General features: G+C 43.5%; 1 long non-coding RNA gene across 1 annotated transcript in view; it reads right to left on the bottom strand.

Annotated features, from left to right (window-relative positions):
- Window positions 1–247: 247 nt before the first annotated feature.
- Window positions 248–19,507, bottom strand: part of LOC122541659 — a 32,211-nt gene continuing 12,951 nt past the window's right edge. Inside the window, exon 3 of the long non-coding RNA XR_006309641.1 lies at window positions 248–1,046. This is a non-coding gene — a long non-coding RNA (uncharacterized LOC122541659). The remainder of the gene's footprint in view (window positions 1,047–19,507) is intronic.

Below are 19,507 nucleotides of genomic sequence, written 5' to 3'. Positions count from 1 at the left end.
ATCAATCCTCCTTGTTCACCAATGTGTTCACACAGGGAGGAAGGATTCATGTATGAGGTGTCTGACAAATCAATCTTGAGATCATGGAGTCTTCTGCTCCATCAGAAAATTCACATGTGGAAGTAACTATTTTAAGTGTGACGTTTATGACGTTTCACACTGACTTAAATGGTTAAAAAAAACACAATTCACACATTGGTGAAACTCTTCAGATGCATTATTTTCCATGGCCAGGGTATGTCTTGGTCCAGGGGAGGAAGCCTATTAGTGTGAGTTCTGTAATAAAATCTTTACACTTCCTAGAACATCAACCGACATTTTTGCCCATCTTGTCCTCAGAGTATGTACACAGTCTCACTGTGCAGATTGTTTAGTGGGACTGGGACACAGAACAAGAAGCAGATTTCACTCCCATCAAACAACCAGTGATGACACCACCAATCAAGAGTGTGGCGCTGGAAAAGCACAGCAGGTCAGGCAACATCCGAGGAGCAGGAATATCGATGTTTCGGGCAAAGGTTCTTCCAAACTGAACATGACCTCACCAGTGCTGAGAGATTACGATGTCAACAATGGAGTGACCCTGCAGTGTGATGTCAGTGAAACACGACTTGGAGTTACCCCCATGCAGTGAGGACAACGTTCCACACTCCTCACTTTGGAACAGCCTCTTACCTCTAGCAATAAGTCAGTGGTTTCTGAGGCTCGATGAATGATTGAAGCTCTCACCACACTTGGAACCCATTCACACTACTTCTCAGCCTCACCCTGACTGCTCACACGCATCCCAATCTTCAGAAAGGCTGGTTTTGATGAAAAGCTCCACACCACTGACTAGTTTCCGTTCTGGTGATATGTCAAAGCTTCCCGGAACTGACCGATTTCCAGATGATGGTTTCTCTGCCTGACATTCTCTGTGTTCAGCAATGATGTGAAGGGACTGAATGTCTTCCTACAGTTTTGCAGCTGTTCCTTGGGTGATGGTCAGGATCCTTCTGCTGTATCAATCCTCTCTGTATTCTCTGGTGCAGTACAATGCAATCCTTCTGTAACACAAGAAAAGGGAACATAATTTCCTCCAACTCTTTCTCCTCCCCTGTCAAAGGACTAATTCCTCAATCAGGGACTGTTCCACAGTGAGTGCCAGTCTGTTACTCCCCTGTTTGGGGGAATCTGATACAAGTCTTTTCTTTTTCCTCACTTGATTGTCACACGCCCTCTGTTTCCAGCAAGGACACTGGATAGTGACTAGGAGCAGACAATTTGGATACTTCCTTTGCTCTGTCTCGTCCCACATCTTTCCAGACACCATGAGGGCAATAGAAAATTGAGTCAGGCAGAGTGTAAAACATGCAATGAATTCAATGTGAGCTTGTATCACTGAATTGTGTCAATCCAGAAAAATCGCAGACTCCTCTGTCACTTCCCTGGGTATATCCTTTCCCAGAATATTAACTCCATGTGGTCTCACGGCTTCAGGTCAAATAAGTTCAATGAAAATATCCACTTAACTCCCGAATGAGGACTTGAGCATGCTAATCATCACCAGGAATTAGACATAGAAGTGAATGGGGCTACATGCAAGTTAAACAAAAGTAGAAGATAGGAAAGAAATTAACAAGCCCTCAACCAACATATCAACAAAACTGTCATCCTACCATACCTTCTTGATAATTCTGGACAACCAGTCCTGTAAAAGATGGCAACTGCATGAACTCATCCATTCACAACAATGTTGAGACCCAGCTCAGGAGAGTGAGGCACAAGGTCAAAGTATCTTCAGACAAAAAATATCAAGTGGATGATCAAACTCAGCCTCCTCCTGAGGAGCTGGAGAACTCCCCTCCCGATCACTTCAATCTCCCCCTCTCTTGGGAAGGCTCAAGTCAGGAGAGTGTTGTGATTGTGAAGTTAAGGACTTTTTAAAAAATGTGTTTATGATTTAAGGTAAAATAGAATGCCTTGGAAGGGAGAAATTTTATGAGGCCAAAATGGATGAGTTAGTCTGGTCAGATAGTGGGACTTGCTAAGCAAGATATAAAATGCAAACACATAACTGGAAGAGGATTTGGGGCTGACAAGACAGAACTTCCTTTTGGCAGAAAAAGAAAGAACGCTAGAAACAGGTCTGAGAGAGAGAGAGAGAGAGACCTAGGACTGTAGCCAGCATTGTCAGCAGAGAGAATAGGATGTACTTTCTATGGGCTACCAGGTAGAACATGGAAAGAAATACAGTCTCTGGTTGAAGAGACACATCTTGAGACAATTTAAAGATTCGAGGAGATTTGTCCTGGCAATTGCGTAAAAGGAATCTCTGGAGAGGGTCTCTGTGTTGGTAGTCATTTCAGAGTTGCTGTAGAAATTCAGAGAAATGGCTTTGATGGTCACTGAAAGTTACAGTTGAGCAAGACAAGGGAGCAGCAAATTAATTGGAAGGTCAGGGTGTCGTGAAACTGATTCCAAGAAAAACTGTGATTCTGCAATTAGCAGGACATAAAGCGTAACATCGATCTAGGGTATTCGATTCTGTTAAAAATTTTAAAATGAGATACATTTTCTCTGGTTTAATGTATTATTTGTCTCCTTGGCAATGTTTAATCAAAGTTGCTTCCAGCTGTTTGATCAGTAAATCTTAAAATGTACAATCTTGTGTGATTCCTTTAATTCTTTATCAAAATGGAGCGTGGGGTGGTTGATTCTGACACTCAGGTCATGAAGCTTAATAAAGGAAATGACAATGGTATGGATGGGGTCAGTTAGGTATGATGGATTGGGATATGTTACCACAAGGAATAACACTGGATAGGCAATGGCAAACATTCAAAGAGAGAATGAGTGAACTACAAAAATTGTTCATTCCTCCCTGAAGTAAGAATGCAAAAAGAAGTGGCCAAACCATGGAATACAAGGGAAGTTAAAGACAGTCTTCGATGCAAAAAACAGGCAAGATAAACAATATGTCTGAGGATTAGGTAAAGTTTAGATGTCAGCAAAGGAGAACAAAGGGATTGGTTAAGAAAGGGAAAGTACAGCATAAGATTAAATTTGCAGAGAACATAAGAACAGACTACAAAGGTTTATGTAGGCATGTAAAGAGAAAAAGACTGGTGGAAACTAATGTCCTTTGTCATCCCATTCCCTCTTCAGTGGAAGCAAAACGCTCAGTATGGCTTTACCTCCTTCATCTTTATTCAGGACCCTGGAGGAAGAGAGAACATAGAACATAGAACAATACAGCGCAGAATAGGCCCTTCGGCCCTCGATATTGCGCCAACCTGTGAACTGTTCTCAGCTCGTCCCCCTACACTAGACCAAGTGCAGACATGAAGGGATTTAAATACAAGGATAAGAATCTTAACATGAGATATTGTCAAGACTGGAGTGACAACAGGTCAGTGAACAGGTCTGAGTGAACACGACTTGGTTAATTTAGGATACATGCGGAAAGATTTGAACACAGTCTCAGCATTGTGTTGTCTAGTTCCTTCTTAGGAGAAAGTGAGGATTGCAGATGCCGGAGACCAGAGTTGAAAAATGTGGTGCTGGAAAAACACAGCAGGCCAGGCAGCATCGACCTCTCCGCCCCCACCCCCTCTCTGGCCTATCACCCTCACCCTCACATCCTTCCACCGATCGTATTCCCAGCGCCCCTCCCCCAAATTCCCTCACCCCCTACCTTTTATCTCAGCCCGCCTGGCACACCAGCCTCATTCCTGAGGAAGGGCTTATGCCCGAAACGTCGATTCTCCTGCTCCTCGGATGCTGCCTGGCCTGCTGTGTAGTTCCTTCTTAAACAAGTTAGACAACTCCAACCAGAATATTATGAATAGACTCAAAGAGTCACAGAGGTGGAAGGTACAGAATCAGACACTTTGGTCCAATGTGTCCATGCCAACCAGATATCCTAACCTAATCTAGTCCCATTTGCCAGTACTTGGCCCATATCCCTCAAAACCCTTTCTATTCAGATACCAATCCAGATGCCTTTTAAATGTAATTCTACTATCCTCCACTACTTCCTCTGGCAGTTCTTACACACACCACCCTCTGCCTGAAAAGGTTGCCCCTTAGGTCCCTTTTAAATTGTTCCCCTCTGACCTTAAACCTATGCCCTCTAATTCTGGACTCCCCAACGCCAGGAAAAAGACCTTGTCTATTTACACCATCCATGCCCCTCATGATTTTATAAACCTCTTTCAGGTCACCCCCTCAGCCTGTGATGCTCCAGGAAAAATGGCCCCAGCCTATTCAGCCTCTCCCAATTGCTCAAATCCTCCAACCCTGTCAACATTCTTGTAAATCTTTTCTGAACCCTTTCAAGTTTCACAACATCCTTTCTATAGGAGGGAGGCCAGAACTGCACACAATATTCCAAAAGTGGACTAACCAATGTCATGTACATCTGCAACATGACCTCCCAACTCCTATACTGAATGCTCTGACCAATAAAAGAAAGCATACCTTCTTCACGACCCTATCGACCTGCGACTCCATTCTCAAGGAGCTACGAATCTGCAGTCCAAGGTCTCTTTGTTCAGCAACTCTCCCCAGGAGCTTAACATTAAGTATATAAGTCCTGCCTTGACTTACCTTTCCAAAATGCAGCACCTCACATTTATCTAAATTAAACTCCATCTGCAACTCCTCAATCCATTGGCCCATCTGATCAAGACCTTGTTGGATTCTGAGATAACCTTCTTCACTGTCCACTACACCCTCAATTTTGGTGTCATCTGCAAACTTACTAACTATACCTCCTAAGTTCACATCCAAATCATTTATATAAATGACGAAAAGCACTGATCCTTGTGGCACACCACTGGTCACAGGCCTCTTGTCTAAAAGGCAACTCTCCAACATCACACTCTGTCTTCTACCTTCAAGCCAATGAATTTGTTCAGGTGTCCCATAATACCAAAGCAGTCAAATCAATGTGAACACAAGCAGGTATCAATGCAAAACAGTCCCAACTTTATTCGGAAAAAAATTAGAATAACCTTTGAGACTAAACATACTATCTCTAATCCTATTTGGCCCCTTAAGCTTACAATACTTCCTGAGAATATTGTAGATTTACACAGTCGCTTCCTCTCTGTCTCTGTCCCTGTCCATGTCTTTCTCTTTGTCTCTGTCTCTGTCCCTGTGGAGTCTTGCTCTCGCTCTCGTTCTTGCTCTCGCTTTCGCTTTCTGGATGGTCAGTGGTTTCCTCAGATGGCTTCCAAGATTCAAGAGAGTGTAGTCTGCAGGTGATTGGATGGTTTTCTGGAATTTTTCTTTCATTCTGGCCAAGCAGGGAGACACACCTAATAGTTTGAAACATTGCCAATCATTTGGATAGCTTGTTACTGATGGTGTCTTTGTGTAGCAGTACCTGGTGCCTTTCTGTCTGGGCCCTCTGTTTGGTGGATAAATTGTTTGGGGCATGTCTGTCCAGGAAAACTGTTGCCTTTTACATTATGCTAATATCATTAGCACCTGGTGGCTGTCTTTGCACTGTGCCTGGTGTTTATTTGGCCAATGTCCCCAGCATCCTTTTCTGTATGGTCAAGTTAACAATCTATCTGTGTTTTAGCAACCAGGAAGCTGCTATATTTTCACTCCTTTGAATGGAACGACAATTATGCAAATGAAGTTGGAGCCTAATTGTAAAAGTTGATGTTTGTTGTCAGGGGGGCCAATGTGTTCTTGTAAAAGATGTTGTGTACGTTGGTCAAGCCCATTGTATAATTATATATATAAAAAGGGGAAACTGATCATTGGGAGCTTTTTATAAAGCTTTCCATGAGCTCATTTTGTGCAGTCAACCTAAGTTATTTGTGTTGACTCTGTCCCTGAGCCCTGCAGTTCTTTAGCAATGCTATGTATTAACTACAAGGAGCATGGTTTCCAGAATTGATTGTACATGTGATTATGCTAAATTCTACGTCATTTGATAGAATTTTAAAAGTGTATATTAATTTATACTTGCAGTGCCTGATTCAAACATCATCTGCATACCTCAAAAACCAGTGTTTGGAAAGAATTGTGTCTAGACCTGGTGTATCTCTGTACTGCCTGGCCTTTGGGTAAAGCTAATATTAAGGTGATAAACTACGGAATAAAAATAAAATTATGGATTAGGAACAATACACTGAAAAAATAGTCGGATATGTCCTCGATCAAGCCAGTTGCTCAGGAGGATTTAAACTAGTAAGGTGGAATGTGGGACCCAGGGAGATAGTGAAGAATGAGATCAATCTGAGACTGGCACAATCGAGAACAGAAGCGAGTCAAACAGTCAGGGCAGGCAGGGACAAAGCAGATAACAAGGTAGGACTGATTAATTAAACTGCATTTACTTCAATGCAGAAGGCCTAACAGGGAAGGCAAATTAACTCAGGGCATGGTTAGGAACATGGGATTGGGAGATCATAGCAATTACAGTAACATGGCTCAGGAATGGACAGGACTGTCAGCTTAATGTCCCAGGATACAAATGCTACTGGAAGGACAGAACGGGAGACAAGAGAGGAGGGGGAGTGGTGCTTTTGATAAGGGATAGCATTACAGCTGGACTGAGGGAGGGTATTCCCGGAAATACATCCAGAGAAGTTATTTGGGTGGAACTGAGAAATAAGAAAGGGATAGTCACCTTATTGGGATTGTATTATAGACCCCCCTAATAGTTAGAGGGAAATTGAAAAACAGATTTGTAAGGAAATCTCAGTTGTCTGAAAGAATAATAGTGTGGTTATGGTAGGGGATTTTAACTTTCCAGACATAGACTGGGACTGCCATAGTGTTAAGGGTTGAGATGGAGAGGAATTTATTAAGTGTGTACAAGCACATTTTCTGATTCAATATGTGGATGTACCTAGTAGAGAAGGTGCACAACTTAACCTACTGTTGGGAAATAAGACAGGGCAAGTGACTACAGTGTAAGTAGGGGAGCACTTTGGGGCCATCGACCATAATTCTCTTAGTTTTAAAATAGTGATGGAAAAGGATAGACCAGATCGAAAAGTTGAAGTTCTAAATTGGAGGAAGGCTAATTTTGATGATATTAGGCAAGAACTTTCAAAAGCTGATTGGGGAAGAGATGTTCGCAGGTAAAGGGACAACTGGAAAATGGGAAGCCTTCAGAAATGAGATAATGAGAATCCAAAGAAAGTAGATTCCTGTTAGGATGAAAGGAAAGGCTGGTAGTTATACAGAATGCTGGATGACGAAAGAAATTGAGGGTTTGGTTAAGAAAAAGGAGGAAGCATATGTCAGTATAGACAGGATAGATCGAGTGAATCCTTAGAAGAGTATAAAGGCAGTAGGAGTATACTTAAGAGGGAAATCAGGAGGACAAAAAGGGGACATGAGATAGCTTTGGCAAATACAGTTAAGGAGAATCCAAAGGATTTTACAAATACGTTTAGGATGAAAGGGTAACTAGCGAGAGAATAGGGCCTCTAAAAGATCAGCAAGGCGGCTTTTGTGTGGAGTTGCAGGAGATGGGGGAGATACTAAATGAGTATTTTGCATCAGTGTTTATTGTGGAAAAGGACATGGAAGACATAGAATGTAGGGAAATAGTTGGTAACATCTTGAAAAACGCCCATATTACAGAGGAGGAAGGACTGGATGTCTTGAATCACATAAAAGTGGATAAAACCCCTGGACCTGATCAGGTGTACCCGAGGGAAGCTAGGGAAGTGATTGCTGGGCCCCTTGCTGAGATATTTGTATCATCGATAGCCACAGGTGAGGTGCCGGATGACTGGACATTTGCTAACGTGGTGCCACTGTTTAAAAAGGTGGTAATAACAAGCCAGGGAACTATAGACTAGTGAGCCTGACGTTGGTGGTGGGCAAGTTGTTGGAGGGAATCCTGAGGGACAGGATGTACATGTATTTGGAAAGGCAAGGACTGATTAGGGATAGTCAACATGGCTTTGTATGTGGAAACTCATGTCTCACAAATTTGATTGAGCTTTTTGAAGAAGCCACAAAGAGGATTGATGAGGGAAGAGCGGTCGATGTGATCTATGTGGACTTCAGTAAGGCCTTCGACAAGGTTCCCCATGGGAGACTGGTTAGCAAGGTTAGATCTCACGGAAAACAGGGAGAACTCGCCATTTGGATACAGAACTGGCTCAAAGGTAGAAGATAGAGAATGGTGGTGGAGGGTTGTTTTTCAGACTGGAGGCCTGTGACCAGTGGAGTGTCACAAGGATCGGTGCTGGGTCCACTATTTTTCATCATTTATATAAATGGTTTGGATGTGAGCATAAGAGATATAAATTAGTAAGTTTGCAGATGACACCAAAATTAGAGGTGTAGTGGACAGCAAAGAAGGTTACCTCAGATTACAATGGGATCTTGATCAGATGGCCAATGGACTGAGAATTGGCAGATGGAGTTTAATTCAGATAAATGTGAGGTGCTGCATTTTGGGAAAGCAAATCTTAGCAGGACTTATATACTTAATGGTAAAGTCCGAGGGAGTGCTGCTGGACAAAGAGACCTTGGAGTGCAGGTTCATAGCTCCTTGAAGGTGGAATCGCAGGTAGATAGGATAGTGAAGAAGGCATTTGGTATGCTTTCCTTTATTGGTTAGAGTATTGTGTACAGGGATTTGGAGGTCATGTTGTGACTGTACAGGTCATTGGTTAGGCCACTGGTGGAGTATTGTGTGAAATTCTGGTCTCTTTCCTATCAGAAAGATGTTGTGAAGCTTGAAAGGGTTCAAAAAAGATTTACAAGGATGTTGTCAGGGTGGAGGATTTGAGCTATAGGGAGAGGTTGAATAGGCTGGGGCTGTTTTCCCTGGATTGTCGGCAGCTGAGGGATGACCTTATAGAGGTTTATAAAATCTTGAGGGGCATGGACAGGATAAATAGACAAAGTCTCTTCCCTGGGGTGGGGATGTCAAGAACTAGAGGGCGTAGGTTTAGGGTAAGAGAAGAAAGATATAAAAGAGACCTAAGGAGCAACTGTTTCATGCAGAGGGTTGAACGTGTACGGAATGAACTGCCAGAGGAAGTGGTGGAAGCTAATACGATTGCAACATTTAGAAGGCTTCTGGATGGGGATATGAATAGGAAGAGTTTGGAGGGATATAGGCTGGGTGCTGGCAGGTGGGATTAGATTCGGTTGGGATATCTGGTCGGCATGGACAAGTTGGACCAAAGGGTCTGTTTCTGTGCTGTACATCTCCATGACTCTGTGACAACAATCCACACAGGATTGAGGTTTATCCACAACATTCAGTAATTAGAACAAATAGAAGTGACAACAGTGATAAGCCTGGGTGATCAATCTAACTTTTAGCCCCTATGTGTGTGTACAATATTATTTATAGTGAGTGTACCAACCTGTTGGGATACATGTCTTTCCCAGCCTGTAATCTCAACCATCAGTATCCTAAGGTATATCAAGGTGAGTGCAATTAGGACCACAGTTCGATGTGAGAGGAACTGAATTCATGGATGACAAGTTACGGGCATATGATGATATGGCCTGTTTGTTTGTTAAAGTGGCACCTATCATTTTACCCTGTCTCTCCTCAGCATACGGGAGAGCGTCATGATAACCTACCCAATACACGTTTTTATCATTCCAATCTTTTCAACTTCCAAGCTCCTCAACTTTGTTACTAGGAAAAATTGACTGCTGGTCTGGGTTTTCCCTCTTATTTTCCTGTCCCTCATTCCACACTCCTGTGGATCAGGGAGGAATACAATCGGTTTAATGGGGAAGGCCACCACTCTGATGACAGTATCACTGATACATCTGTTATGACTGGGATTCATTATATAGTCTATATTTTCGGTATCCCACCATCCTGCACCCGTTTTTGGAGAAATCCCACCAATTGTCTGTGGTCCCCAGACTCATATAACACAATATGGAATTTCCGTCAGGTTTCCTCTACACCATGAGCTGATGGCTATGCCAGAATATCACTGATTTCCCAGGATGGATGCAGAGGCTCCCATCTACACACTCCACAGTGTCCAGTGGGTCGCACCACAGGTATCCTGGGGACTTTGTTTTTCCTTTGTGACCATGCTACAGTTTTAAATACAGTCATTGTAATATTTAAACATAACACGCAATAAACATTCTGGATGGGTTGCATCACTGCCTTGGAGTAGCTGCTCTGGTGCACTTCCGAAAAAGAGAACAAGAATAATTTCTGAAAATGTCTTTGTCTAATATCTTACACCACGTTCCACATGGCATTCTTGGACTCCCATTTTATTTTGGTAATAAAAAAGCGGCAATAAAATAAATGTGTCCCTTATGCAGGATGTAATGTGGAGGAGTGGGTTATCATCCAATGTGCAAATGGATGTTTAGTGGTGGCAGGAGCTGTTCCTGGCTCGCTGCCAAGTGGCAGCTTGTGTACTCATTTGGCTGGGCAGCTCTATGAGGTTGCCCCTGTCATCCTCCATGTATAAGCCACAGTCTGTTTTCACTCCATTTATTGTTATCAGGATGATCCACTGGGTGTCAGCGCCTTTTTTCCAAACTTCCCAGTGCCAGGTCGGAAGCTTAGATACCTGGCAGCCCCAAATGAAATGACCAGTTTGGCCACAGTTATATCACTGATTCAGTTCTGAGTTTGTTTGTGGAGTTCCATTTTTCTGGGGGCAGGGGACTCGTATGGAAGGGGAGACTCTGCGATTCCTTGGTGCATTCCTTCTTCCATTCCTCCAAGTTGAAGGCGGACTATAAGTCTGGACCCCACTTACGTGAACTGATTTTGCAGATGACTGCTGTGCCCTCAACTCCCTTTCCCACATCGTGATTAATTTGCAAGGGACCCAAGCCTCATTACAGGAGGTGTCGAGGGGTCAAATCCCAGGCATGCGTCTCTCCCTCTACCTGAGGCATGGGAGATAAGGGTTTGCACCCAGTTTTTCAGTTGTTCGTTGGTAAAGTCACGTCCCTGAAAACCCGGACAAATTGGACCCAGAGTCTCTGGGCAGAGCTGTTAGGGTGTTCCCCTTGTTGACGACTGCACTTGTATGGCGCCTTCATTGGGTCTGCCTTATCCTATCCCACAGCAGTGAGGATCACCGCCTTCATCTCATCATAGATCTCCTCCTCCCTACTTGTTGGTCCTTGGGAAGGACAGAGTGGCCTGTTGGACTAATCACATGGTGATTAATCTGCTTTGCTTAGCAGCACCCAGTCTGTATATAACTGACTGTCGGTAGCACTCACCAAAAAACGTGTTTAGGGCAGAGATGGAATCAAACAGTGTCCCCTTTTTGGTGATGCGGCTGGAATGGGTGATGGATACTTGACGCGAGGTGACTACATGATTTGTGGACTCCAGTTTTGGCTAGGGGTCAGGGGTAGAGGTTGAAGCTGCCATTGCCCAGGAGAAACAGTGGGGATCCTCATTTGTAGGCTGAAGGTGGATTGCATGTGGATGTGTCAGTGCGGGGTCTCTCGTTATCTCCCTGGGGAGGTAGGACTCCAAAGGCCCACATTATCCAATTCTGGGCAGAGACCTGGTTCACTCGAGATTATATTTGTTCCTGGCACTTTGAATGTTCCACACTGGGGCCTGACATGCATTGCTCTGCGTTGCAGAGTTAGAGAATCTTACAGCTGCTTGAAGCTCCTTACACTGTTGTTCCAGCTTGTCTATGTACACTGAGGCTGTCTCCTGCTCCCCCATGGTCCTCCTCTTACTCAGATCGTCTCTTTCAAATTGCGACTGGAACTGTCCCATACGGATCAGGTTTTTTTCCTGTATTCTAGGGTCCTGTTGTTTAATTACAAGTTTTAACTTTTCCAATTCATACTAGTGATTTCTAATCACTCCCGCAGCGATCTAATCTCAGCTGGTCAGCTGCAGAAATCTCCTCAGCTGCATGCTGCTACTGGTGCTGTGGTTCCCTCAGTTGCCTTCTTTCCTAACTTATTATGTGTTTCTAGCCATATGTCTTGGGTCATGGAACCCAATGGTGCAGGGTCAGTCTGGGTGCGACAAAAATCTGTGTATTTGGGCCATTTTTCAAAAAAGATATTGTCTGAGAGTATCCTCCCACGTTGGACAAGGGGATACTTGTCCCATTTTGCTTACAAGCGTATTATTGCCGGTGTCTCTTCCATGTTATTACGTTCTGGGAAGTGGCTGTAGTTAAGGTAAAGCTTTAGCTAGATTCTTATTACAGTTTCTCAAAGTCTTAGACGTTTAGAACTAGAGCATGGTGATCCCTTCAAACACTTTGCAGAGATAAGTCTTTAACCCCTTCTCGTGGCCTGACTGTAGAGTTTCCCACACCTGTGTATTACAGCTATCCCTGGCTTTCTGACCTAGTCTCTGCCAGGTACTCTTTAACACACCTAGCAGTCATTTCAATTGGAGCAGTAGAGTATTCAGAGCTGTCAACAGCTGCCAATGTCTCTACTCCTTTTAAACAGAAATGTTTCCTCAACTCTTTGGAACTCAATTCAAAATAAAGTTCCTTCAACTCTGAAAATAAGGAATGACTTTCCCTTGACTCTGTCTCCACCAAACACTCCTGGGGTAGGGACAACAAGAGTCGAACTACAGAGTAAATGTTCCTCTACTCATTCAAACCCAAATTAAACTGAAAATCAATGTCCTTTGCTGCGTTCCCATCCCAGAACAGGGACAACAAGGTTTTAAAATTCAGTGGAATATTTATTTTATTCATTGGAACAGGAAATGAATAAAATAAAGCTCCCCACACACTGAACCCATCAAAGATTTCTGGGACAGGGACAAAATAAAAGCTCCCTTAATTCGTTCAAGGAGCCAAAAATGTTTCTAAGGGTTTCTATACCTGTACCCCTCTAGGCTGACTTCTTTGGAGACCCTCTATACTCCAGTTCCCTTTGCCAGCTTGTGCTTTGCTCGCTCTGGCTGTAGAACACCTAGGTTTAGGTTTTTATTATCATATGTACTCAAGTATGGGGTACAAGAGAACAATGAAAAGTGGACAATATTGCTACATATGACACTATCTTGGATAGAAAGTACCTTGGGACAAAATCTTAGTGACAGAAGTAGAAAAATAAAGAAAAAGTTAAAAGTTCAGCACTACAGTCTTTTTCATATAAAAGTGGAAAATAAAGAAATAAAGTTAAAAAGTCAAATATTACAGTCACTTCTTAAGCTGTGGGCCTGAGACACTCCAAACTGGGCTTTCCCCAAGAGGACTCACTCTCCCCATTGGGTCAATTTCTGGTCAGCTGCCCGCATCCTCAGTTACTCATTAGAATCCTGTCTTTCACGTGGGGTATTTACCTTCTTAATTACAGCTCAGCCTGAATTCTGAGGATACCAGGCTAGTGGGTTTGACCTCAGAGGCCCAGATGGTTGCTTCTTAATGAAGACCATCTGGGGAAGCCAAATGTTGTCTTCTTCCTCCTTAAACAATTTGACAACTCCAACCAGAATGTTACGAATGAATTTGCCAAGGTGTCCCACAATACATACGGTGGCTCAGTGGTTAGCACTACTAACTCACAGCACCAGGGTCCCAGGTTCAATTCCAGCCTTGGGTAACTGTCTGTGTGGAGTTTGCACATTCTCCCTGCATCTGCTTGGGTTTCCTTCCACAGTCCAAGGATGTGCACATCAGGTGAATTTGCCATGCTAAATTGCCTATAGTGTTAGGAGCATTAGTCAGAGAGAAATGGGTCTGGGTGGGTTACTCTTTGGAGAGTTGGTATGGACTTGTTGGGCCAAAGGACCTGTTTCCCCACTGTAGGGAATCTAATCTAAATACCAAAGCAGTCAAATCACTATGAACACAGGTGGGTCCCAAAGCAAAACAGTCCCAACTTTTATCAGGAAAAATCATTACAATAACCTTTAATATTCACATACTATCTCTTATTTGGCCTCTTAAGCTTACAATACTTCCCGAGTCTCTTGCAGATTTGCAGTCACACACTCTCTCTCACTCTCTCTGGTTGTCTCTCTGGTCTGCAAAGCTGCTTTCTCTCTTCCTCCACTTTACTCTCTCTCTCTCTCTCTCTCTTTCTCTCCCCACCTCTCTCTCTCAATGATCAGCTGGTCTGTCTCTTCTGCCATGCGGGTCTCCCTGGAAGATCTCGAGAAGATTAAAGAGAGCTTGGACTTACACCTTTTTGGATAGTTTTCAGGAACTTTCTATAATTCAGGCCAATCAGGGAAACACACTTAATGGTTTGAAACATTGTCAATCATTTGGAAGGCTCCTTACTGTTTGTTTCCTTGTGCCTTTCCGTCTGGGCCCTCCTTTGTTTGGTGGATAAGTGGTTGGGGATTTGTCTGCCCAGGATAACTGTTTGCTTTTGTTACCTTTTACAATATGCGAATGTGATTAGCACCTGACTGCTGTGTTTGCACTTGTCTGGTGTGTGGGCTTTTTACTTCAGAATTTTACTTGGCCATTGTACGCAGCATCCCTTGCTGTTTGGCCAAGTTATCAATCTATCTGTGTTTTCGCTGCCAGGAGGCTGCTACAATTGTTACTCTGAGGGGAAATATAATTGAAAATTGAGTCTAAGTGATCACCCAGAGTGGCAGATTGTGTGAAGGGAACAAGATCATTATCCCTAAGGAGATGAGAAAAGAGATACTGAAGTACATCCCACACAAACCATGAAGGGATCAAGTCTAATCTGAGGAAGGTAAGGGAAGTACTTACTGGTCAAACAGAAGCAGTGAATGACCACATCAGTTAGCTGCAATCAACGTCAAACTAAACAAAATAAACAGCTGCTTATGACTCCCGACATCCCAGACAGGCCATGGATGAAGTTTCAAGTAGACCTCTTCACTCTCACTGCAACTAATTATCTCATCACAGTTGACTACTATTCAGGCAGTGTGGAGTGAGAGCACTTGTGGTCAGTGACTATCAGTGAAATTGTAGAATGTCTGAAAGCACACTTCCATCTGTCATGACAATCCTAACATTGCGATCAGTGACAATGACCTTAAGTCACAAGGGAAGAATTCAGACATTGCATCAGTAATTGTGAAATTCAGCATCACACATCATCTCCACACAATCCACAGTCAAATGGAAAGGCTGAGGGAATGTTGAAAATTGCTTAAGGGATCATCGGAATCTACCTGGTCCAGTATAAATGTGTGCAATCTGATGTTTGACTGGTGATATACACCGACCGAAGACTGGAAAATATGTCCAATCCAGAGACTAATATCACACGGCACCCAATCTAATTTACTAATTAATAGAACATAATTGGGACCAGAAATAGAAACAGGACTGAGTGGCAAGATCAAAGTGAAAGACAGAAACCCAAATGTCACTTTGACCAAGCTGTGAAATCATTGCCAGAACTGAGAATTGAAGAGCCCCTCAGAGTGCAGACGTTCATTGCATTCAAGAAAAACCAGCCCATGTGGTAACTTGAGACCCATGCATAGAAGTTGTCACCGTGATCATTAACAGTGAAAGGGAACTGTCAGATCTGTTGTTGAAACAGCAGTCACCTACACGCAGTCAGACAAATTGTTTCTTAACTACAGAGATCTGATGAGGCACATCACCGACTGAATGAGGAAAGGAAAAACCATCGGCCCCAGAGGTTATTCATCTCCCAATGAATGCAATGAATCAGCAGCAACAGTTATCATGGTAACAATCCCTTTCTGACAACACTGACACCACCACAGAGTGCAGACAGTCAAGAAGGTAGCTCACCATCAACTTCTGAAGGGACATCAGTGATTCAGCAACACATTCAGGCACAGTGAGCATGTCCAAATCCAGGAATGAATTTTAAAAAGTACTGACATGGCCAGAACATTCCCCAGGGAGACAGTCACCTCAGTAACCAGCTGACACCAGTTGTGCTGCCAGCAATTCTCAGCCTTACGATAAGAACGCCTGGACAGTTTAAAGATTATGTTTATGCAATGTTTTCTATGGACAGAAGAAACTGGAGAAGAAGAAAAAGAACAGTTTTTTTCATGTTTCATCATTTTCTTCATGTACTTTGGTTATGGAGTAAATTTGAAATGTGAGGGCATGAAATTCCTGTTTTTATGTACAAGGAGAAGTTTGGATAAATCCCTCTGTGCACTGTAGCTGGACATATCATTGCGATCTCTGATGTCAATATAAACAGGGGTTTGATGGTTAGGTTTATGCCCAGGAATGCTTGGAGAGAGAGTACATGGGTATCTCAAATACCTTTAGAGAGAGGTGGCTACTGGAGGGGGTACAGTGCTTTCTCTCCCCTTCCAACTCCATTTTGATTTCAACCTTTTCCATTCTCCCTACCTTGCCTTCACCTTTTTCTGACTTGCATAGGCCTCAGGTTTTGCATGTGCAGTAAATATCCAACTGGCTACATAAATGATGGACTGGTGGCAGTCAATAGATGAAAAAAAAGATGTCCCAATGATTTGGCCTCAGCAAAAACCAGTCTGTTGTGTGTAAGAGCACTTCTGAGCACAAAATAAAAGTAAAGCAGACCCAGAAATGAGTCAACAGAACTGTCTGTCCCAGGGCTGGGACTAGCCTACGTAGGCCATTAGTAGTGTCTCTACTTTAGTGTTCAATAAAGGATGTTCCTTTTCAGTTGAGATTGCTTAGTTATTACAAATACAGTGTGAACGTTTATGCATTCTGTGTCCCTTTCTCCTGTGTATTTGCTGATCTTGTCACAACCTTGACTACCGTGGTACTTCCTCTTTTTTTAAAAATGGAATCCCTACCATGTGGAACCAGTCATTTCGGCCCAGCAAATCTACTCCAACCTTCCGAAGACCCATTCCCCTAACCTATTACCCTGTATTACCCCTGAGTACCACTTAACCTACACATCAATAGTCAGACGAGGGAAGGGACCATACTGGACCTGGTACTGGGGGACGAGCCAGGACAGGTGGTAGAAGTTGCTGTGGGGGATTTCTTTGGGAACAGTGACCACAATTCTGTAAGTTTTAGAATACTCGTAGATAAAGATGAGAGTGGTCCTAAAGGAAGAGTACTAAACTGGGCCAAGGCCAATTATATCAAAATTAGGCAGGAGGTGGGACATGTAGATTGGACACAGCCATTTGAAGGAAGTCCACATTTGAGATGTGGGAGGCTTTCAAAGATAGTGCAGGATAGGCATGTCCCGTTGAAGGCAAAGGATAGGAAGGGTAGGATTCATGAACCGTGGATGACAAGAGAAATTGTACGACTAGCCAAGAGGAAAAGGGAAGCCTACATAAGGTCTAGGCAGCTAAGAACAGGACGGGCCCTGGAGGAATATCGGGAGAGTAGGACAAGTCTTAAACGAGGAATCTAGCGGGCTAAAAGGGATCATGAAAAAGCTTTGGCAAGCAGAATTAAGGAGAATCCCAAAGCATTTTATTCTTATATAAGAAGCAAGTGGGTAACTAGAGAAAGGATTGGTCCACTAAAAGATAGTGAAGGAAGACTGTGTGTCGAACCTGAGAGAATAGGTGAGATCCTGAATTATGACTTTGCATCAGTGTTCACTGAGGAGAGGGACATGATGAATGTTGAGATTAGAGATAGAAGTTTGATTAGTCTGGATCACATTGACATAAGTAGGGAAGATGTGTTGGGTAGGCCAGAGGTTATTAAGGTAGAAAAATCCCGGGGATCGGATGGGATCTATCCCAGGTTGCTGAGGGAGGTGAGAGAGGAAATAGCTGGGGCCCTGAAGATATCTTTGTGGCATCCTTAAATACAGGTGAGGTGCCGGAGGACTGGAAGGTTGCTCATGTTATCACCCTGTACAAGAAGGGTAGTAGGGATATTCTGGGTAATTACAGACCAGTGAGCCTGACGTCAGTGGTGGGAAAGTTGCTGGAGAGGGTACTGAGGGATAGGATCTATTTATATTTAGAAAAGAATGGGCTTATCAGTGATCGGTAACATGGTTTTGTGCGGGGGAGATCGTGCCTTACAATTTAATAGAGTTCTTTGAGGAAGTGACCAAGTTGAGAGATGAAGGAAGGGCTGTTGATTTCATATACATGACTTTGGTAAGGTGTTTGATAAGGTTCCCCATGGTAGACTAATGGAGAAAGTGAAGTCACATAGTGTGCAGGATGTTCTAGCTAAGTGGATAAAGAACTGGTTGAGCAACAGGAGACAGAGAGTAGTAGTTGAAGGGAGTTTCTCAAAATGGAGAAAGGTGACCAGTGGTGTTCCACAGGGGTCATTACTGGGGCCACTGTTGTTTGTGATATACATAAATGATCCGGAAGAGGGCACTGTTAATATGATCAGCAAGTTTGCAGGTGACATGAAGATTGGTGGAGTAGCAGAAAGCATAAGGGACTGTCAAAGAATACAGGAGGATATTGATAGACTGGAGAGTTGGGCGGAAAAGTGGCAGATGGATTTCAATCCAGACAAATGTGAGGTGATGCATTTGGGCAAGACTAATTCTACAGCAAATTATACAATGAACAGAAGAGCCTTGGGAAAAGTTGATGGGCAGAGAGCGATCTGGGAGTGCAGGTTCATTGTACCCGGAAGGTTGCTGCACAGGTGGATAGAGTGGTCAATAAGGCATATAGTATGCTTGCCTTCATTGGACGGGTATAAGAGCTGGCAAGTCATGTTAAAATTGTACAAGACATTGGTTCGGCCACATTTAGAATACTGTGTACAATTCTGGTCGCCACATTAGCAAAAAGATGTGGACACTTTGGAGAAGGTGCAGAGAAGGTTTACGAGGATGTTGCCTGGTATGGAAGGTGCTAGCTATAAAGAGAAGTTGAGTAGGTTAGGTTTGTTTTCATGAGAAAAAAGGAGATTGAGGGGGGACCTGATTGAGGTTTACAAAATCATGAAGGGTATAGACAGGGTGGATAGAGACAAGCTTTTCCCAGGGTGATGAATTCAATAATGAAAGGTCACGCTTTCAAGGTGAGAGGTGAAATGTTTAAGGGGGATACACGCAGCAAGTACTTTGCATAGAGGGAAGTGGGCGCCTGGAACACATTGCCAGAAGAGATGGTAGAGGAAGGCATGGTAGAATCATTTAAGATGCATCTGGACAGATGCATGAGGAGGTGGATACAGATGCTTAGGAAGTGGGCAACAGGTTTAGACAGTAGATTTGGATCAGCTCAGGCTTAGAAGGCTGAAGGGCCTGTTCATTTTCTTTGTTCTATCCCTGAACACTATGGGCAATCTTCCATGGCTAATTCATTTAGCCTCCATATCTTTGGATTGCTCCGAAAGCTCCGATATCTCCGAAAGCTAGTGTGCTTCCAATTAAATTTGTTGGACTATAACCTGGTGTTGTGTGATTTTTAACTATCTTTGGATTGTGTGGGAGGAACAACCAAAGGAAAAGGTGGGGGAGGGAAGGGGATGTGCAAACCTTCACACAGACAGTCGCCCGAGGCTGAAATCGAACTCAGATACCCTGGTGCTGTAATAGAACATAGAACATAGAACATAGAAGAATACAGCGCAGTACAGGCCCTTGGGGGGGAGGGAAGTGGATGTGCAAACCTTCACACAGACAGTCGCCCGAGGCTGAAATCGAA

The sequence above is a fragment of the Chiloscyllium plagiosum genome, chromosome 37 (assembly GCF_004010195.1).
Source record: "Chiloscyllium plagiosum isolate BGI_BamShark_2017 chromosome 37, ASM401019v2, whole genome shotgun sequence".
NCBI classification, from domain to species: domain Eukaryota; kingdom Metazoa; phylum Chordata; class Chondrichthyes; order Orectolobiformes; family Hemiscylliidae; genus Chiloscyllium; species Chiloscyllium plagiosum.
This window is presented reverse-complemented; position numbering and strand designations above follow the sequence as displayed.